The sequence below is a fragment of the Pristiophorus japonicus genome, chromosome 13, assembly GCF_044704955.1.
Source record: "Pristiophorus japonicus isolate sPriJap1 chromosome 13, sPriJap1.hap1, whole genome shotgun sequence".
NCBI lineage: Eukaryota > Metazoa > Chordata > Chondrichthyes > Pristiophoridae > Pristiophorus > Pristiophorus japonicus.
In genome coordinates this window covers 138,529,903-138,547,279 of record NC_091989.1, presented here as the reverse complement: position 1 = coordinate 138,547,279, position 17,377 = coordinate 138,529,903, and the positions used below count along the sequence as shown (strand labels likewise).

At 42.9% G+C, this 17,377-nt stretch overlaps 1 protein-coding gene across 1 annotated transcript in view; it reads right to left on the bottom strand.

Annotated features, from left to right (window-relative positions):
* itfg1 (integrin alpha FG-GAP repeat containing 1) overlaps positions 1-17,377 on the bottom strand; it is a 331,482-nt gene that overhangs the window by 241,165 nt on the left and 72,940 nt on the right. The window lies entirely within an intron of this gene.

Here is a 17,377-nt window from a genome sequence, read left to right as displayed (position 1 = left end):
GACCAGTGTAAATAGTTTTTCCTCAACTTAGCTCATCAAAAGCTGACATAATTTGAACTCTCCAACCGATTTCCTCCCAATCTTCTTTGCTCTAAGGAAAAGAACTCGAGTTTCCCTCGGCTTTCCCCATAACTAAGCCTTTTATCTTAACTCAACATAATGGCCTGGAAAAGAACAACAGTACAGCTAACAGCGCTCACTGTTATTATGGAGTCCGCACATGTGTAGTTGAATGTGGAAATCTGGAAGCTGATATCCGATTTGCCCTGCTCCTCTACAAGCTGCGTTCCATCAGCACCTTTCCTGTACGGAAAAATTAATTTTACAAGTGTGGAGTCTCATTCATTCAGAATTGAATTATTGTTGGACATTAAAAAAAAATTACTTTAAATTTTTTTTTTTAAATTCTGTCTCTTTTATCTCTCTCTTAATTCAATCTTTCTTTCCTTCTCTTTATTTTGCTCTCTGTTCATGATTTTACAATGAATTAAACAATCTAATATATACTTTCTGGTTTAGACTCTGCATGTGACAGTGAGAATTCCTCAATCTTATTGGTTGAAGAGCCATACTGTTGTTCACACATGCCACAGATCCCCTGTAGAGGGCACTGCGCTGGATCATACACTCAATGACAGCAAGTTGTTGTTCAAAAATCCACGAAAAGTCTGTGGGCAGCTGTAGGTGTAGTGAACGATGAGCGCCGTTCCATTGCCGCAGAGCGCAAAATCTGGCCCAATTATGTCAGGAATACAGAAGATTGAAACTGAAGCTGCTTTAAATATTATCCCCACTCGTGCTTTTTCTTTCCGCAGTTCTGTGTTGTATAATTCTTTACATTCCTTGCCATTGCTATTCTATGGTGGTTGACATAAAATGAGCTTCTGCGAGGATGATCAAGGATGGAAAGGCAAATTAGAGTTTTACAAGACTGTTATTTGAATGTAAAATCTGCCCAGATAGTCTTTGCCACATTGTTACAGGTACTCAGCCCACAAACTCTGGCCTTTTCTAACACAGGTGGCTAGTAGGGAGCATCTACAGAGAAAACCAACACAAAAAAAATAATTTTAAATGTGGTCACACTTGCAAAAATTAATACAGATGAACATTTCTAATATAATGAAAACTAACCATTGCCATCACTGGTACAATATATTAAAAATATCTACTCTGAATTACAATCTGTCAGGAGGTCTGTGTAGGAGCCTTTGGTGAACAGTCACTCTTGGTTATCTTAGTCAGCGGACTAGAGATTGAATAATCGCTCATACTTGCTATAGTACTCACATACAGAAATCAAATTTGACAAAACTGAAAGTCTAATGTTGAAGACCAGATAATTGTTAGTCTTCATATAACAATTCAGAACATTATTAAAACATGGGGGTTTAATGCAGCCAAAGAATATTCTGAATTTCCTATTAAAACCTTGCAGGATACATCACTGTTGTTGAAATAAACATTGCAGTTTTCGGAACAGGTGCTGGAAATGATGGATGGCTGCACCAAAGTCACTGGGAGTGGAGGAGATGTGGGATGGTACTTGGGGTGGGGATCCCCTATCGGTACACAGCTGGCAGAGTGATCGACACCCATAGGGTCTACCTGTCTTTTATCCACCACAATCCTGAGCTACGGGAGCCTTTTCTTTGCTAGGTTTTTTTTTCACCTTAAACATTCACTCCCTTCATTACCCGCACACCGTGGCTGCAGTGCATACAATCTATAAGATGCACTGCAGCAACTCGTCAAGGCTCCTTCGACAGCACCTCCCAAACCCGCGATGTACCACTTAGAAGGACAAGGGCAGCAGGTGCATGGGAATACCACTTCACTTACCATCCGGATTTGGAAATATATTGGCATTCCAATATCGTAACTTAAGTCAAAATCCTGGAACTCCCTACTTCAACAGCACTGTGGCAGTACTTTCACTGCATGGACTGCAGTGGTTCAAGGCGGCAGCTAACCACCACCTTCTCAAGGGTAATAAATGCTCATCTTGCCAGCGACACCCTCATCCCGTGAATAAATACATTTTTAAAAATTCCCTTCTTCTCTCTTCATTCTCTACTATTTTGCTCTAATCATTTATACCTCCTCTGGACCTATCTTTTGTTTTTAGACTTGTCTCATTATCACCTCATGTTGACTTGTACCATTATCACTACCATTTAATCGCGCCTGAACTTCACTCTCCCTTTTGTACTTTTCCTGCTCCTCTTCACCCTGGCTCTGCACTTGCAACATCTTCCAATTCTGCTGAAAGGTCATTGACCTGAAATGTTAACTCAGTTTCTCTCTCCACAGATGTTGGAGTGACCTGCTGAGTGTTTCCAGCATTTTCTGTTTTTACTTCACATATATTGTTGGATTCAGATTTTTTTTATTAGACCCAGTTACTTTGCTGAGAAGTGAAACATCTGGTCTTTCATACATTGCAATGACAAATGGCAATGTATTCCCTAACCGCCATTGCAAATTGGTAAGCATTGCTTGATATTAAATCTCTCAAATTGATTAATTAGAACAGAAAACAACTATTAGAGAAAGGAAGTACTGATGAATTAATTAAATGTTCTTATGCATTATTTGCAGAACATGTGCAGAGAATATAATAAATTAATTATTTTATAAATTATTGGTTACCACTACAGTGTAACTTACAGTAGAGTTGATTCCAATGAATTAGAGTAATTAAAGAGCTACCAAACATTTAATCCTTTGAAAACTACTAGATTATTAAATACCTTTTGTTGGACTCAAGGGACCCATAATAGATACCAGAAAAATTATGGTGGCCAAGTATATTCAAGTGTGGGGATTAGACAGAAATTGTGTGCCTTTAATGTTTGTTAATTTACTTCCCTCTTTTATTATAGTTCTTCCTAACTACTCTTATTTCCTCAGAGAGATTGGGCTTATACTCTGGAGTTTAGAAGAATGACAGGTGATCTCATTGAAAGACACAAGATTCTAAAAGGATTGAAGGGAGAGGTTGTTTCCTTTGGCTGGAGAGTCTAGAACTAGGAGGCATTGTCTCAGGATAATGGGTCGGCCATTTAAGACTGAGATGAGGAGGAATTTCTTCATTCGGTGCGTTGTGAATCTTTGGAATTCTCTGTGGAGGAGGGTTTAAACTTGCTTGGCAGGGGGATGGGAACCGAAGAATAGACTCAGTGGGGAAAGAAGCAAAGCTGGAATTGGGCAGCCGAAAAGTAGAAAGTGAATTTGGAAGGCAGAGGAAACAAGTGTTGGAGAATAGACAACAACGGAGTTTGGCACCACTAAATGGTATATACTTCAATGCAAGGAGTATAGGAATAAGGCAGATGAGCTAAGAGCACAGATAAACACTTGGGAGTACGATGTTATAGCCATTACTAAGACATGGCTGAAAGAAGGGCAGGAATGCCAGCTCAACATTCCTGGTTGTAGGGTTTTCAGACTGGATAGAGAGGGGGGTTTAAAAAAAAAAAGGGATGGGGGTTGCACGATTAATTAAACAATTACAGCTGTGAGTAGGGATGATATGTTGGAGGGGTCATCAAACGATGCCATATGGGTTGAATTGAAGAACAAAAAAGGGACAATCACACTACTGGGAGTGTATTATAGATCCCCAAACAGTCAGAGGGAGATAGAACAAATATGTGGGAAAATTGCTGCGAAATGCAAAAACTAGAGCTGTAATAGTGAGGGATTTCAACTACCCTAATATTAACTGGAAAAAAAGTAGTGTGAATGGTACAGAGGATGCAGAATTTCTAAAATGCATTCAGGAGAACTTCTTTAGCCAGTACGCAATAAGCCCAACAAGGGAGGGGGTGGTTCTGGACTTGGTTTTGCAGGTGGAAGGAGTATCAGTGGGAGAGCATTTTGATGCTAGTGATCATAATTCAGTAAGATTTAGGGTAGTTATGGAAAAGGCCAAAGGTAGACCAGGAAAAAAAGTTCTCAATTAGGGTAAAGCCAATTTTGCTGAGCCGAGATGGGATTTGGCCAAAGTGGACTGGAAATGGCTACTTGATGGTAAATCAGTGTCAGAGCAGTGGGGAGGGGAGGCATTCAAGGAGGAGATTGAGAAAGCAGTGTGTATGATGTAGTCTATATGGATTTTAGCAAAGCTTTTGATAAGGTCCCACATGGCAAACTGCTCATGAAACTAAAAGCCCATGGGATCCAGGGCAAAGTGGCAACTTGGATCCAAAAGTGGATCAGAGGCAAGCAAAGAGTAATGGTTGATGAGTGTTTTTGTGACTGGAAGGTTGTATCCAGTGGGGTTCCAGTGGGCTCAATGCTTGGTCCCTTGCTTTTAATGGTATATGTCAATCATTTAGACTTGAATGTTGAGGGTATGATTAAGAAGTTTGCAGATGACACTAAAATAGGCTGTTTGGTTAATAACGTAGAAGAAAGCTGCGGATTGCAGGAAGGTATCAATGTACTGGTCAGGTGGACAGAACAGCGGCAAATGGAATTCAATCCGGATAAGTGGTAATGCATTTGGGGAGGTCTAACAAGGTAAGGGAATACACATTAAATGGTACGACACTGAAAAGTGTAGAGGAACAAAGGGACTTGGAGTGCAGGTCCACAGATCCCTGAAGGTAGCAGGCCAGGTCGATAAGGTGGTTAAGAAGGCATATGGAATACTTGCCTTTATTAGTCGAGGCGTGGAATACAAGAGCAAGGAGATTATGATTGAACTGTATAAAACACTAGTTAGGCCGCAGCTCGAGTACTATATGCAGTTCTGGTCACCATATTACAGGAAAGATGTGATTGCACTGAAAAGGGAGCAGAGGAGATTTACAAGAATGTTGCCTGGACTGGGGAATTTTGGCTATGAGGAAAGATTGGAGATGCTGGGTCTGTTTTCTTTGGAACAAAGGAGGCTGAGGGGAGACCTGATTGAGGTGTATAAAATTATGAGGGGCCTGGATAGGAAGGATGTTTTCCCTTGGCAGAGGGGTCAACAACCAGTGGGGATAGATTTAAAGTAATTGGGGGGGGGGGGGAAGGGAGGTTTAAAAGAGACAAGAGGGGAAATGTCTTCACCCAGAGGATGGTGGGGGTCTGGAACTCACTGCCTGATAGGGTGGTAGAGGCAGAAACCCCCACCACATTTAAAAAATACTTGGATGTGCACTTAAAGTGCCGTAGCCTACAGGGCTATGGACCAAGAGCTGGAAAGTGGTATTAGGCTGGATAACTCTTGGTCAGGCGGCACGGACACAATGGGCTGAAATGAGCTGTAAATTTCTATGATTCTATGAACCCTGCTAAGGACATTTGGCACTTGAAAAGATTAAAGTATTCATGTGAGTTCATCCCTTCGGTTCACAGCATGTTAACAAAATTATAGTTAAATGGCCAAATGAATTGTTATTCGAATTTTACTAAACTTTTATTCACGTCTACAACCTTGTTCTTTTTTTTCCCCCACAAACAGCAAACCTTCAAAATTCGAGGCAAATAAAATGTTCCCCCTCAATAAACCTATGAGGAATATTAATTTAACTGAGTGGAAGTTGAGTATTCAACCTATTGTATGACGTTCTTCACTGTAACTGATGCTTTACCATCTATAACAGGTCAAGTGGCACAACATTTTTTCCCAGCCTCAATGAATACATTTGACCAGAATGTACTGCAATCAAAGGGTCACTCCATTTGAAGAAACAGAGCTACATTGTCTAATGTTAGTTTTTAATTACCTTGCCAAATCAAAATCATCATCATCATAGGCAGTCCCTCGAAACAAGGATGACTTGCTTCCATGCCAAAATAGGATGAGTTCACAGGTTTTCAATGAAGGACCTAATATTCCAGATCCCTAACTACACCCTGAAGGGTGGAAGATGCCTGTGCATGGATTTTTTTTTAACATGTGGTGGCCGTTGCACACCAGCCACCACATGGGCTTGACAGAGCGAGGTCTTGGTCCAGGTCCAGTGGCAAGGGTTATCCAAGACGACCAAATCAAAATATTGCACTGCTTACAAATTTTCAAATTAGTACGAAAAAAAAAAATCAGGTTTTTAATTCTCCTTTACTAAAGTGACACCCACTCAGCCAGTTCAAAATGCTGCATTCAGTGGGATCTTTAAACTTTGAATGAAAGTTATTCCTTGCTAAGATGAGTACATTTGCAAATAAGAGATTTTATGTAGCTTTGATGTAACTTGTGTTATCAAAGTGAATTTAATTATTGTAACATTTGATTTAGTGTGCTTGCTGCTCATTTTCCTTATTAATTAGCTTAAATATAGAAAGACAGATGTTGGCTCCCCTCAAGCATTTTTTCAATTAGTGAATGAAAGCACATCCTCAATAGACAAATCAAATTTCTGATTATGCAAATCTCAGGCAAAGTGCGCTATGGTACAATATCATTTTGGGCTTGAAAGTGCTTTCCCAGGCTCGGTGTGCATTCCCTGACTCTTCAAATGCCTGAAAACAACAAGGATGCAATTTCCCACAGTGATTAGAACAGTTTTTCAAAGCCAGGATAGATGGGCTTCCAGCAGCCACATATTTTGTTTTCTCAATTAACTCCATTAACATTGCTCATGGGTAGACTGAACCTGTAAACCAGTTTCAGAAATGTTGCCTGGTCCTGCCTAAATGTCAAAACATTTCTCCATCTCCGTACACAATTTCACAAAAGCAATATATTACACGGCAAGCATGAGGTGAAAACATCACACCCCAAACTGAAAGATTCAGGGCTTCACAAATACAATATTTGTAACCTTATAAAACTTCCTTATGATACAAGTTCGTTCATCCCTCAATTGTTTTTTTTTTATGTTCTACTTCTCATGGCGGATTAACTTCAGATGTAATTATTTTCTCCTCCTTCCTCAAAACATCTTAATTGTTCTCAATTAATTAGATTATAGTAGATTATTTGTTTCCCTCCTCAATTCCACACAGTGGATTTGTAGTTCTTGCTGAACTGGTCATTGACATCAGGCTGCAAAGGCGAAGTTGTTCCCACCGTTAAGTCTCCAATAACCTTTACCGGTCATGATTCGCCAAGCAAAATAGTGCTCAGGAATCTGTAACACAATGGGCTAGACTTTCCGTTAGTTTTGCATCGATACCACCCACTTACCATCCATTTTAACGCTGAGCTGGAGTATAACGCCCATTTATCGCCCTTTTCACAAAAAATGGAAACTAACGCCCATTTATCGCCCAGTGTTAATTCTTGGCGTTAACTAGATGCCGAAATTAATAAAACTGCCCACCCATATTTTTTTGCCGTAAAGGCTCAGAATGAAACGAAACTAATGCTCACATCGGCAAGCGTTACTTACGGCATATCGTCCATATATCGCCGAAAATATCGCTCGCCAAAAAAAAACGCTGAAAAAAAGCTGCACTCACCTGACCTTAACCCAGCGGTATGGACGCCATTTTGTAAGTCAGAGGACTTTTCATATAAAAAGCTGCTTCAAGTTCTGGGGAGTTTGGATGTAATCTGGAGTTATTTTAAGGGGATTTGAAAATCTGAACAAACATCTCATACTGTGAGTGAATTGAATTTATTTGATGAATTTTACTAGGTAAGTGTAATGTTTGTGAAGAATAGGTATAATACTGATTGTTATTGCAATGGGGCCTGTAGTTTCTCAGTCTGTATTGATGACTACTCACATGCTGCAGACTAGAGATGGGAGAAGGTATATTGAAGAGCATTATGTGCCCTAAGAGCTGGCAGACTGAGGACGAGGAGGAGAACTTGCACATGACGCACTTACAGGGAGAAGCGGCCTTACCTGAACTTGTCCGAGAACACGTGCCTTAGGAGACTGCGCTTCCGGAAGGAGGTCATCAGTGAGATATGCCAGCTCATTAGGGGAGATCTACAGCCGAACAGCACCATCAGGACCGCACTGTCTGTTGAGGTCAAGGTAACTGCGGCACTTTCCTTCTGTGCATTGGGCTCCTTTCAGGCCTCAGCTGGCAACATTTGCGCTATTGATGACCCTCGACCTCCTGAAACGCGGGAAAAGACCGTTGCTAAGGCATTGCTATGGACGCCGACATTTTACGACAGAAAAAAGAACCGCTAACCATTTCACATCGCTCCCGCTAACACCCAAATTATAAAGTGGAAACTGGCGGATTTGAAAATGGGCGATAATCCAGCGATCTTAAAACCCATAATAAACGCTAACGCTGGAAATAATGCCCATTTATGGGCGATTTGCACAATAATGGAAAGTCTAGCCGTTTGAGTTTCTTGAAAATGTATTTTAGTGATGTCTGATTGGGCAGATTGCCCAAAAATGGGCGTTATTTCCAGTGTTAGCATTTATTATGGGTTTTGAGATCGACGGATTATCGCCCATTTTCAAACTTGCTAGTTGCCGCTAGTTTATAATTTGGGCGTTTGCGGGAGCGGTGAAATGGGCGTTAGTGTTTTTTTTTCCTGTCGTAAAATGTCGGCATCCATAGCAATGCCCTTTTCCCGCGTTTCAGGTGGTCAGGGGTCATCGATAGCGCAAATGTCGCCAACTGAGGCCTGAAAGGAGCCTGATGCAGAGAAGGAAAGTGCCGCAGTTACCTTGACCTCAACGGACAGTGCGGTCCTGATGGTGCTGCTAGGCTGCAGATCTCCCCTAATGAGCTGGCATATCTCACTGATGACCTGCTTCCGGAAGCGCAGTCTGCTAAGGCACATGTTCTTGGACAAGTTCAGGTAAGGTCACTTCTCCCTGTAAGTGCGTCAGGTGTAAGTTCTCCTCCTCCTCAGTCTGCCAGCTCTTTGATTGGGCACATAATGCTCTTCAATATACCTTCTCCCATCTCTAGTCTGTAGCATGTGAGTAGTCATCAATACAGGCTGAGAAATTACAAACCCCATTACAATAACATTCAGTATTATACCTATTCTTCACAAACAATAAATTTACCTACAAAAACTCAAAATCCATTCATTCGTCCACAGTATGATAAGATGTTTGTTCAGATTTTCAAATCATCTTAAAATAACTCCAGATTACATCAAAACTGCCCAGAACTTGAAGCAGCCTTTTATATAAAAAGTCCTCCGATTTACAAAATAGCGTCCATACCACTGGGTTAAGGTCAGGTGAGTGCAGCTTTTTTTCCAACGAACGATATTTTCGGCAATATATGGGCAATATGCCAAAAGTATCGCTCGCCGATATTATGGCCATTAGTTTCATTTATTCTGAGCCTTTATGGCAAAAAAATATGGGCGGGCGGTTTTATTAATTCTTAGGGTAAACTAGATGCTGAAAATAACACTGGGTGATAAGTGAGTGCTAAATAGGCATTAGTTTCTATTTTTTTGTGAAATGGGCGATAAATGGGCGTTATACTTCACCTCAGCGTTAAAATGGACGGTAAGTGGGCGGTAGCGATGCAAAACTGATGAAAAGTCTAGCCTAAAGAACTAAATGTCCACAAAGAACCAGGCCCAGATGAGATACACGTGGGATGCTAAAGGAAATTAGGAACAAGTGAAACTCTGGTTAATAAAGTTAGGAGTTCTATAAAAAAAAAAGATTTGTACCCAAGGATTGGAGGAATGTAATTATTGTGCCGATATTCAAAAAAGGAGCAACATCAACCTGAAAATTATAGATCATGTAGCCTAATGTCTATACAGTCAAAATTGTGATAGCATTAAAAAGAAACACTCAATATAAATTTTACCTCAAAGCTTTTGAAATGTGTTCTTTTTTTTAAATCATTTGAAGAAAAGCTTCTTAGAGCCAAAAAAAAATGGCATCAGTATAGTTAACTGAATAGTACTGAGGCATCTTGGAAAACTACATGCACTTCACATGCTCAGAGCACAAATTCAGCTTACCAAGAGAAACAGCTCTGGGCAAAAATATCAATTTCAAGCCTATGCATTTGGGAGAGACTGAGGCCTTTAAGTAAAACTTTAATGAAGGCAAAAAGGATAATTCAGTTAATACATTTAATCAGGTTATTTTGAAGTATATATTTTTTAAATTTTGTCTTTAAAACTGCTTTTGGACATTAGAAATTTCAGTTAAAGAAAGAAATTGGTGAATGATATTTTATTTTCCAGAAAGCATTTTGAACAATTTGTGGGAACTCACAAAACACAACCCAGCTTGCACAACCACAGGGGGGTATACTCTCATCCAATGTACCCTCTAATTTTTTTTTTTGGTTGCGCGGCTCCTTTAACTTGCTGTACGGCCCATTCAAATTTCCACGCATGCGTAATTTTTCCATTTAAAAGCCAGAGAGCCATCCGCGCGTGACCTCCAGACTACTACGCAGTTTAAAAGGAACAGAACATTGTTCTCTTCATAAAATAGAAGCTATTTTAATATTGAAATATCTATCACAGCACCACCTGCAAGAATGAAACGTACTGCAGGTACTTAGAATTGAGCAAATTTTGGTTGAGCAGGACATCTAACAGCGACTGCCATTAGATTTCCCCTAGTACATATAGATTTTTAATTTTTTTACGTGGCAAGTTGTTGAAAGTGCGAGCCAATAACATCACAGCGAGGGAAACAGGGCATCTGGGACTTGAGTGAACAGGACTGTGTATCTCCTTAACCAATTAGACTGAACAATTGAGAAAAACAATGCAAAGACTGAGAAGCAAACGTAAGTTAGTGTGGGTGAATTCAATGTCATATCAAGTATAGAAAGAGAAATAAAAAGAAAAACTAGGTTAAGAGAAAACTAAAGAGATAGAAAGGAAAAGTAAATAAAAAATAAAGTTTATATTTTCAAAATCTCCAGCAATTAAACCTGAAGAAATTAGCTTCCATATTTGTAATAGCCAGAGAAGCTGATCAGCAGAAGTTAACACTTATTGGACCAAAAGTTGTGGACGGAGCCTTCCCGCAGGCGGATGCCTCCGACTGGAATTTTTTTAACGAAAATACCTGGTGGTCCCAGAGGATCAAACTCTTCCGAGGCCTAGCTGCGCAGTGCAGCGTAGGGACCACGTGTTCCAGGAGCACATGCGTATCCTGGGATCACGTGGGCCTGGACCACCAATCACAATGTAGTATTCTCATTCATAGTAATGGGAGCTCCAAGCTCCCATTACTATGATAATACTCCTAAAATCAAATAAAACACAAACATAAATAACAAAAACACTTCAATTTTAAAAACATTTATAGAAATTGTATTAAATTAAATGTTTGAGAAAAAGATTTTTTTTTAAGTTTAAAAAGTTGTTTTAATAGTATTAATAATAAACTTACCTTCATGGACATGGTTTTTAATATAAAAATAAGTAATAACATTTATCTTTTCTATTAAAACTCGGGCTGGATTTTCGGCTTTTTGTGTTTTCGCCCATTTCCGGGCACAATTCGCGGCGGAGCGAAAAACTTTGCACTGGGTTAACGTTAGCACCAGAGTGAGGAACTTTTGTCAAATGGAAGTTCACGAGGAGCGTTGGCGTTAACTCCAGCATTGCACTACACACTTTGAGCGCCGGAGCCGCAGGTTCCAGCGCTGAAAAAATCTGCCGTTCTGCGCATGCGCAATTTTTTTTTCTTCTTCTGGTCTGGTCTCCTGTCGCAAACGCTAATGCAAGGCGCGGCCGCGCGCATGCGCAGCACAACCAGGGCTGAATCAGCCATTTCACATTTGGATTTTGATCATGGAAGACGACTCTTCCAGACAGCGGCCAGGCGATTCAGCCACGAGGTTAATGAAGCTCTAGTGGGGTTGTGGAAAGAAGATGGCAGGAGTTGCATCTTTGGGATGGTTCTAGATCATGGCCATCGATATTTAAAAGGATTTGGCAGGAGATAGCAGAGGAAGTCTCTGCCTCAGACACTGTGGTCAGGACTGGCACACAGTGCCGAAAGAAGTTTAATGATCTGACAAGGGTTGTCTGTGTACAATTATAATTCATGCACTCCTTCATTACTTCAATTATAAAACAGACACATTATTTGTTCTCATGCTGTTGGTGCCTCTCAGCACTCTGTGTGTTGCCTCCTAAAATACATGACACATAGGTAGGCTTAGTTCGGCACCCTATTTGCAATGAATGATCTTTACACATTATTAAGATTGCTTTCTGAGATCTCATAAGATGGCTCCCCACTTCGATGTCCTCCTGATGAACCACATGTGTAATGTCTAAGTTTGTAATGTAGCTCCACACTGTGGATGTGGACGTATTGTGTTACTGCAACTAAAGGTGAATAAATGAGTCAGCTGACTAGAAGCTTCCGGAATTTCTGAGATGCTGTCTGCAATTATAGAAAACTGTGTGCGCTGTGCTCTGTGAATATATCACAATGTGCAATTTCCAAGGCCATTAAACAGAGGAGTCTATTACATTCAGACAGTATGGTACAAGTGCTTTGGTGGCTGTCTGTGCCACAAGAGCAGATGGACCCTCTTGCAACCATTCCCACCTTTATCTTTGCAGGCAAAGCGGTCTCATAATCGGCGTGAGTAGGTGCGGACAGGCAGCAGTCCGCCTCAGACTCTGCCACTGATGGACAGCGAGGACAGAGTTGCAGGCCTCATCTGCGTCACTGGTCGGGCAGCTGCCACTGGGGCACTGACCCCCGCTCGGATATGGAAGGCAAGTTCTGCACACTCAATGGGCTGGGTTGGGTCAATGTCCTGCACTCTCCCTGGACTAAGTTGGGGCAATGTCCTGCAGTGCCACTGGACCAGGGTTGGGGCAATGTCCTGCAGCATCTCTGGACTAGATATAATGGAGTAGTGGCAGTCCTTCAAATAAGCTTGTGCTATGCGACCGTCGTCATGTCACCCTACCCTCTCCCCTGCTGTTAACCAGTCGTCTGTTGATTTCTACTTCCAGATGATCAGTCACAGGCGCAGCATCCCTCAAGGGACCACTCCACGTCAGGCCATCGTCTGGAGGAAGACGAAGAGGAGGATACCGATGAGCCGACTCCAGCGCAGCATCATTTGACCATTGCTCCACCACCGTCACTCAGCTCCTCAGAGAACGATGTGACGTTCTCGAGGTTCGAGGAATCCGGGGCTCCTAGGACCAATGGCGTGCAGCAACGCAGTGCTGGCGTTGAATCCTGCAGGCCATCTCTCCGGAGGGTGAGTTGACAAAATCCGTCTGCTGACGACAGGCAGACGTGGAACTGGACATGGTGGGAATGTTCAGGGAGAACATCCAGATCAGCCAGCAGCTCCTTGATGTCTTGGGTAGGATTCCCGCGAGCATCGACAGTCTGAAAGCGACCATTACGGAGATAAGGTCACAGATGGTCAGTGCGAGGTGTGATACCTGCGGGGCCATCAATGTACACACGAGGCTGGTGGCCTCCAGCAGTGACACTGGAGTCCCGGAGAGTGTGGTACGAGCCCTAGCAGAATATGGCGCATCACAGGAACAAGTTCTGCTTCATCTTGGGCAGGTGATGCAGTCCATACCTGCCTCCATACTTTCTGCGTACCCCACTGTCACACGGGGAAGTGATGGTTCCAAAGCAGGCAGCAAGGTGCTCTGGTTGCTAGGGACCAGCCCCGTCAGCGATCGAGTGGCTCCAGGGATATGGGAGGTGGAGTCATTCCTCCGGATGACAGCATTATGTCTCCCCCCACTCAGTCGCCAACCAAGCATCAGCGACGGTTGTCACCCAAACCACCTGTGACTGGCTATGCTGACGAAGAAGCTAGCCCGTCAGTAGCCGGGCCTTCCATGCCACGAGCTGGTCCAGTGCATCCCTAGACGCCGTCTCTCTCCCCCCACCCGGCCAACACAGTAGCGTTCTGGTAGCCTTATTGCATGCCATGTTGGTACCACTTTGATTAGGAGCAGTAGGCAAGGGAGGATTGATGAAGGGATGGGGGGGTGGCAAAAGACGGTGGGAAAAATAGTGGGGCAGGAATTGATTTTGCTGGATTATGTTGTTGATGCAGGATGTATCGTATGTTTAATGTTACAGTATCATTGTTACAGTATCACACTGGATTATGTTGTTGATGCTTGATTATGTTCCGATAATGTTGAATTATTACACTGCTGGATGCAGCTCATTTTATTTTATACAAAAGAAAAATACTGCGAATGCTGGAATCTGAAATAAAAACAGAAAATGCTGGAAATCTCAGCAGGTCAGGCAGCATCTGTGGGGAGGAAGCAAAGTTAACGTTTTGGGTCGATGACCCACAGATGCTGCCTGACCTGCTGAGATTTTCAGCATTTTCTGTTTTTATTTTATTTAAGTCTCACAATGAAGGTTATAAAGTTTACAATGTTCAATAAACTTTTTCTTAACCGTAACCATTTCTGTGCAATGTCTCATTTGCGGATTTAGAGGGGGAATAGTCAACATGGTAAGGCTTTTGTACCTGGAAATCTCCACGATGCCTCCAGTTGTTGTGGTGATGGTGGCATGGGTTCCTCAGCAGGCTCCTCCTCCTCCTCCTCCTCTCCCACTTTTCTCCTGAGCTGGTCCAGCAATCCCCATTGGCAATTCCTTCCCCCTCATAATGGCTAAGTGGTGTAGCATGCAGCACACCACAATGAACTCAGACCTGCTAAGGGGATTAGGCAGCCTCCAGAGTGGTCCAGGCATCGGAAGCGCTGCTTCAGCACTCCAACTGTCTGTGCGACGATGCTGCGTGTGGCTGCATGGTTCTCATTATAGCGATGCTCTGCTTCTGTCTCGAGCTTTTGTCCCCGAGCATCCAACTCTGGCCTTGTGGTTTGACGCTGGAATATGCATGAGACACTTCTCTCACGTCAGATGAAAGCATCATAAATGCTCCCTGGATATTGGGCGTTGACTGCCATAATGCGCTGAATATGGTCGCAGACGATCTGTGCGTTCATGTAGTGGAATCCCTTTCGGTTTCGGAAAAACTCAGCATTCTGTAAAGGTGCTCGCAGGGCGATGTGCATACAGTCAAGGGCACCCTGAACCTTGGGGAAGCCAGAAAATTGTCCAAAACCGATAGCCCTCTCATTTTGGGTCTCCCTGGTTATTGGGAAATTTATGAAGTCCATTCTGCTTGCATTCGTCACCTGGCGAATGCAGTAATGTGTAACGTGCTGAGAGTCGGAGCATATGTCCCCCGCAGCCAGGATGAACGACTCCCGACCTAGCATGGCCCCCATCTTTTAAAATGTCCTTTGTAAAACAAACTAGAAACTCACATAAACTTCACAATCAAAAGTATGTAGTAATGCAGCGTTCTTCTCCCAATCCTTTTAATCACTCAACTGCGACTTTCTCCTCCGCTTTCAACACGGCGCCATTAGCGCCTGGTGCGTCCTGGGTCCATCTGGTTTTTCTGGGCGGGTTCTCGGGCAGACGCTAAATCGGTGAAATGCTCGAAAGTGCCACTCGGAGCACTAACGCAGCGATGCACGGCGATTTACGGTCCCAATGGTCAAAACAGTGGCAGAGCAGTAAGTTTTAGCGCCGCTGCAAAACCATTGGTGAAAGATCCACCCGGGCGCAAAGTCTTGTGCGCTTTGTTTCACGCCCCCCCAAAAAATCATCTTTGCGCCCCACTGAGCACTAAATGGGGCGCAAATCAGCCGAAAATCCAGCCCTTACACTGGTAAAAGGTTTGAAGGACATTTGAAGGACAAGAGTTGGGCAAATAGCCTAAATCTCTGCTCACGTAGGCTCTTCTCCCGGGGATGCATTGGAACTGTCAAAAGAAATTGACAGTTCGCAAGTGCCGGATTTTGGTGCATGCGCATTGCACGCCGAGAACCGGCACTTGCGCACTTCGTATACGCCCGTAGAGACTGCAATTTTTGTCCCAGAGGGTACTTAGACTGGAATGGACAAGACTTAACTTTCTATAGTGAGTTTTGTTTGTATTTACCATGCAAATAGAAAAACTTCATGCTGTTCAATGCATTTCAAGGGTGAGGCAGACAGCGAGATCCCATTTTCGCGAAGCCAACAGTGGAACAATGCAATTCAGACAGCAACTTTTGGATAATTGAGTTTAACCATGCATCTGCCTGGGAAAACCGGCCCTCAGCTGTTAAATTTAGAGGGCTGCTAAAATCTGAGCAAGGCAGCCTCATTAATATATTAAATCATTGATCTGCCTTTCCAGAGTGTGTTACTTGGCAATCCCCAAATCCGCCGCGGTTAAAATAGAAGTAGGCGCATCTGCAGATGGTTTCAAACTTTTACCAAGTTAAACCCCCTCCCACTCCACCTGTCATGGAGGATTAAAATTCCCCCCAATGTCTTTCATATAATGAAACATTCGAAGATGCTTTATAGAGTGTTATGTACAACAAGCAAAAAGTGAGTCAAAAGGTAAATTTAAACTAGCTTTTTGAACGTGGGGAGAAAAGTTGTAAAGATATGGGCTGGCATTTTGCCTGCAGGTCCGGTGTGGGCGGTGGCCATGACAGGTCACAACCCCACTGCTAGCTCCATCCCACTGCTGAAAACGAACTTGCGTTAAAAGAGCCCGCCTAGCACGTTACCCAGCCCAATTAAATGGAGCGGGTCTGGTGACGTCATTTATGACATGTTTTCAGCTGGGATCTCTAAAGGGACCATGGCCACATTAGATTTGATATTTTATCTAATATAGTGCTGTCAGTATAGTACAGGATTGGAGTGCTGCAAACACTGGTAAACACTGCACAGAGGCACCCAGGTTCTCCGCTGACTCCCTCGATATGCTTATGGAGGGAGTCACAGCACACAGGAAGGTCCTCCTCCCTTCCGATGGGCAGAAGAGAACTCCCCAGGAAACTAATATGGCCTGGTTGCAGATTGAAGAGGAGGTCACAAGCAGGGATGTCATCAGGAGGACCTGCATGGAGTGCCACAAACATTTTAATTATCTCATTAGATCACAAAACGTTACTGCAAAGCCACACTTAACTTCATCCTGCTGGGCCTCTCATCACATTCCCTTCACTCTGCCTTCCCTACTCTACTCCTGCAGATCCTTACTCAGACGACATACGTTGCACCTCCACCCATCCTTCTCTCTCTATCTACATTATCACATCCCCATCTCACTAGACACCCCTTACACTCACCCTCATCCTAGTGCAATCATACCAACGAACAATGCACAAGGGTAGCCACTTGGGTGTTTTATCCAATGTTTATGTAAAGTTTTTATTAACGTGGTGTCAAACATGAAAATCTTTATTTTCAACAATCTTGGAAAGATTTGTGTGCACCTTTGGAAGTGGCTTAGTGAGTTGCAGTGAATGGTCAGACATAACAGTATCCCCTGCAATGGTGTTCAGCGTGAAAGGAATGGCTTGGTCATTGTAGGGATACTTGGGGTTAGACTTTTGGCTTAATTTTTGGCGGTTCTCAGCGGTACAGCTGTTTTTTGATGAAAAATCACCCGGCGAAAGTTTCCTCTTAAA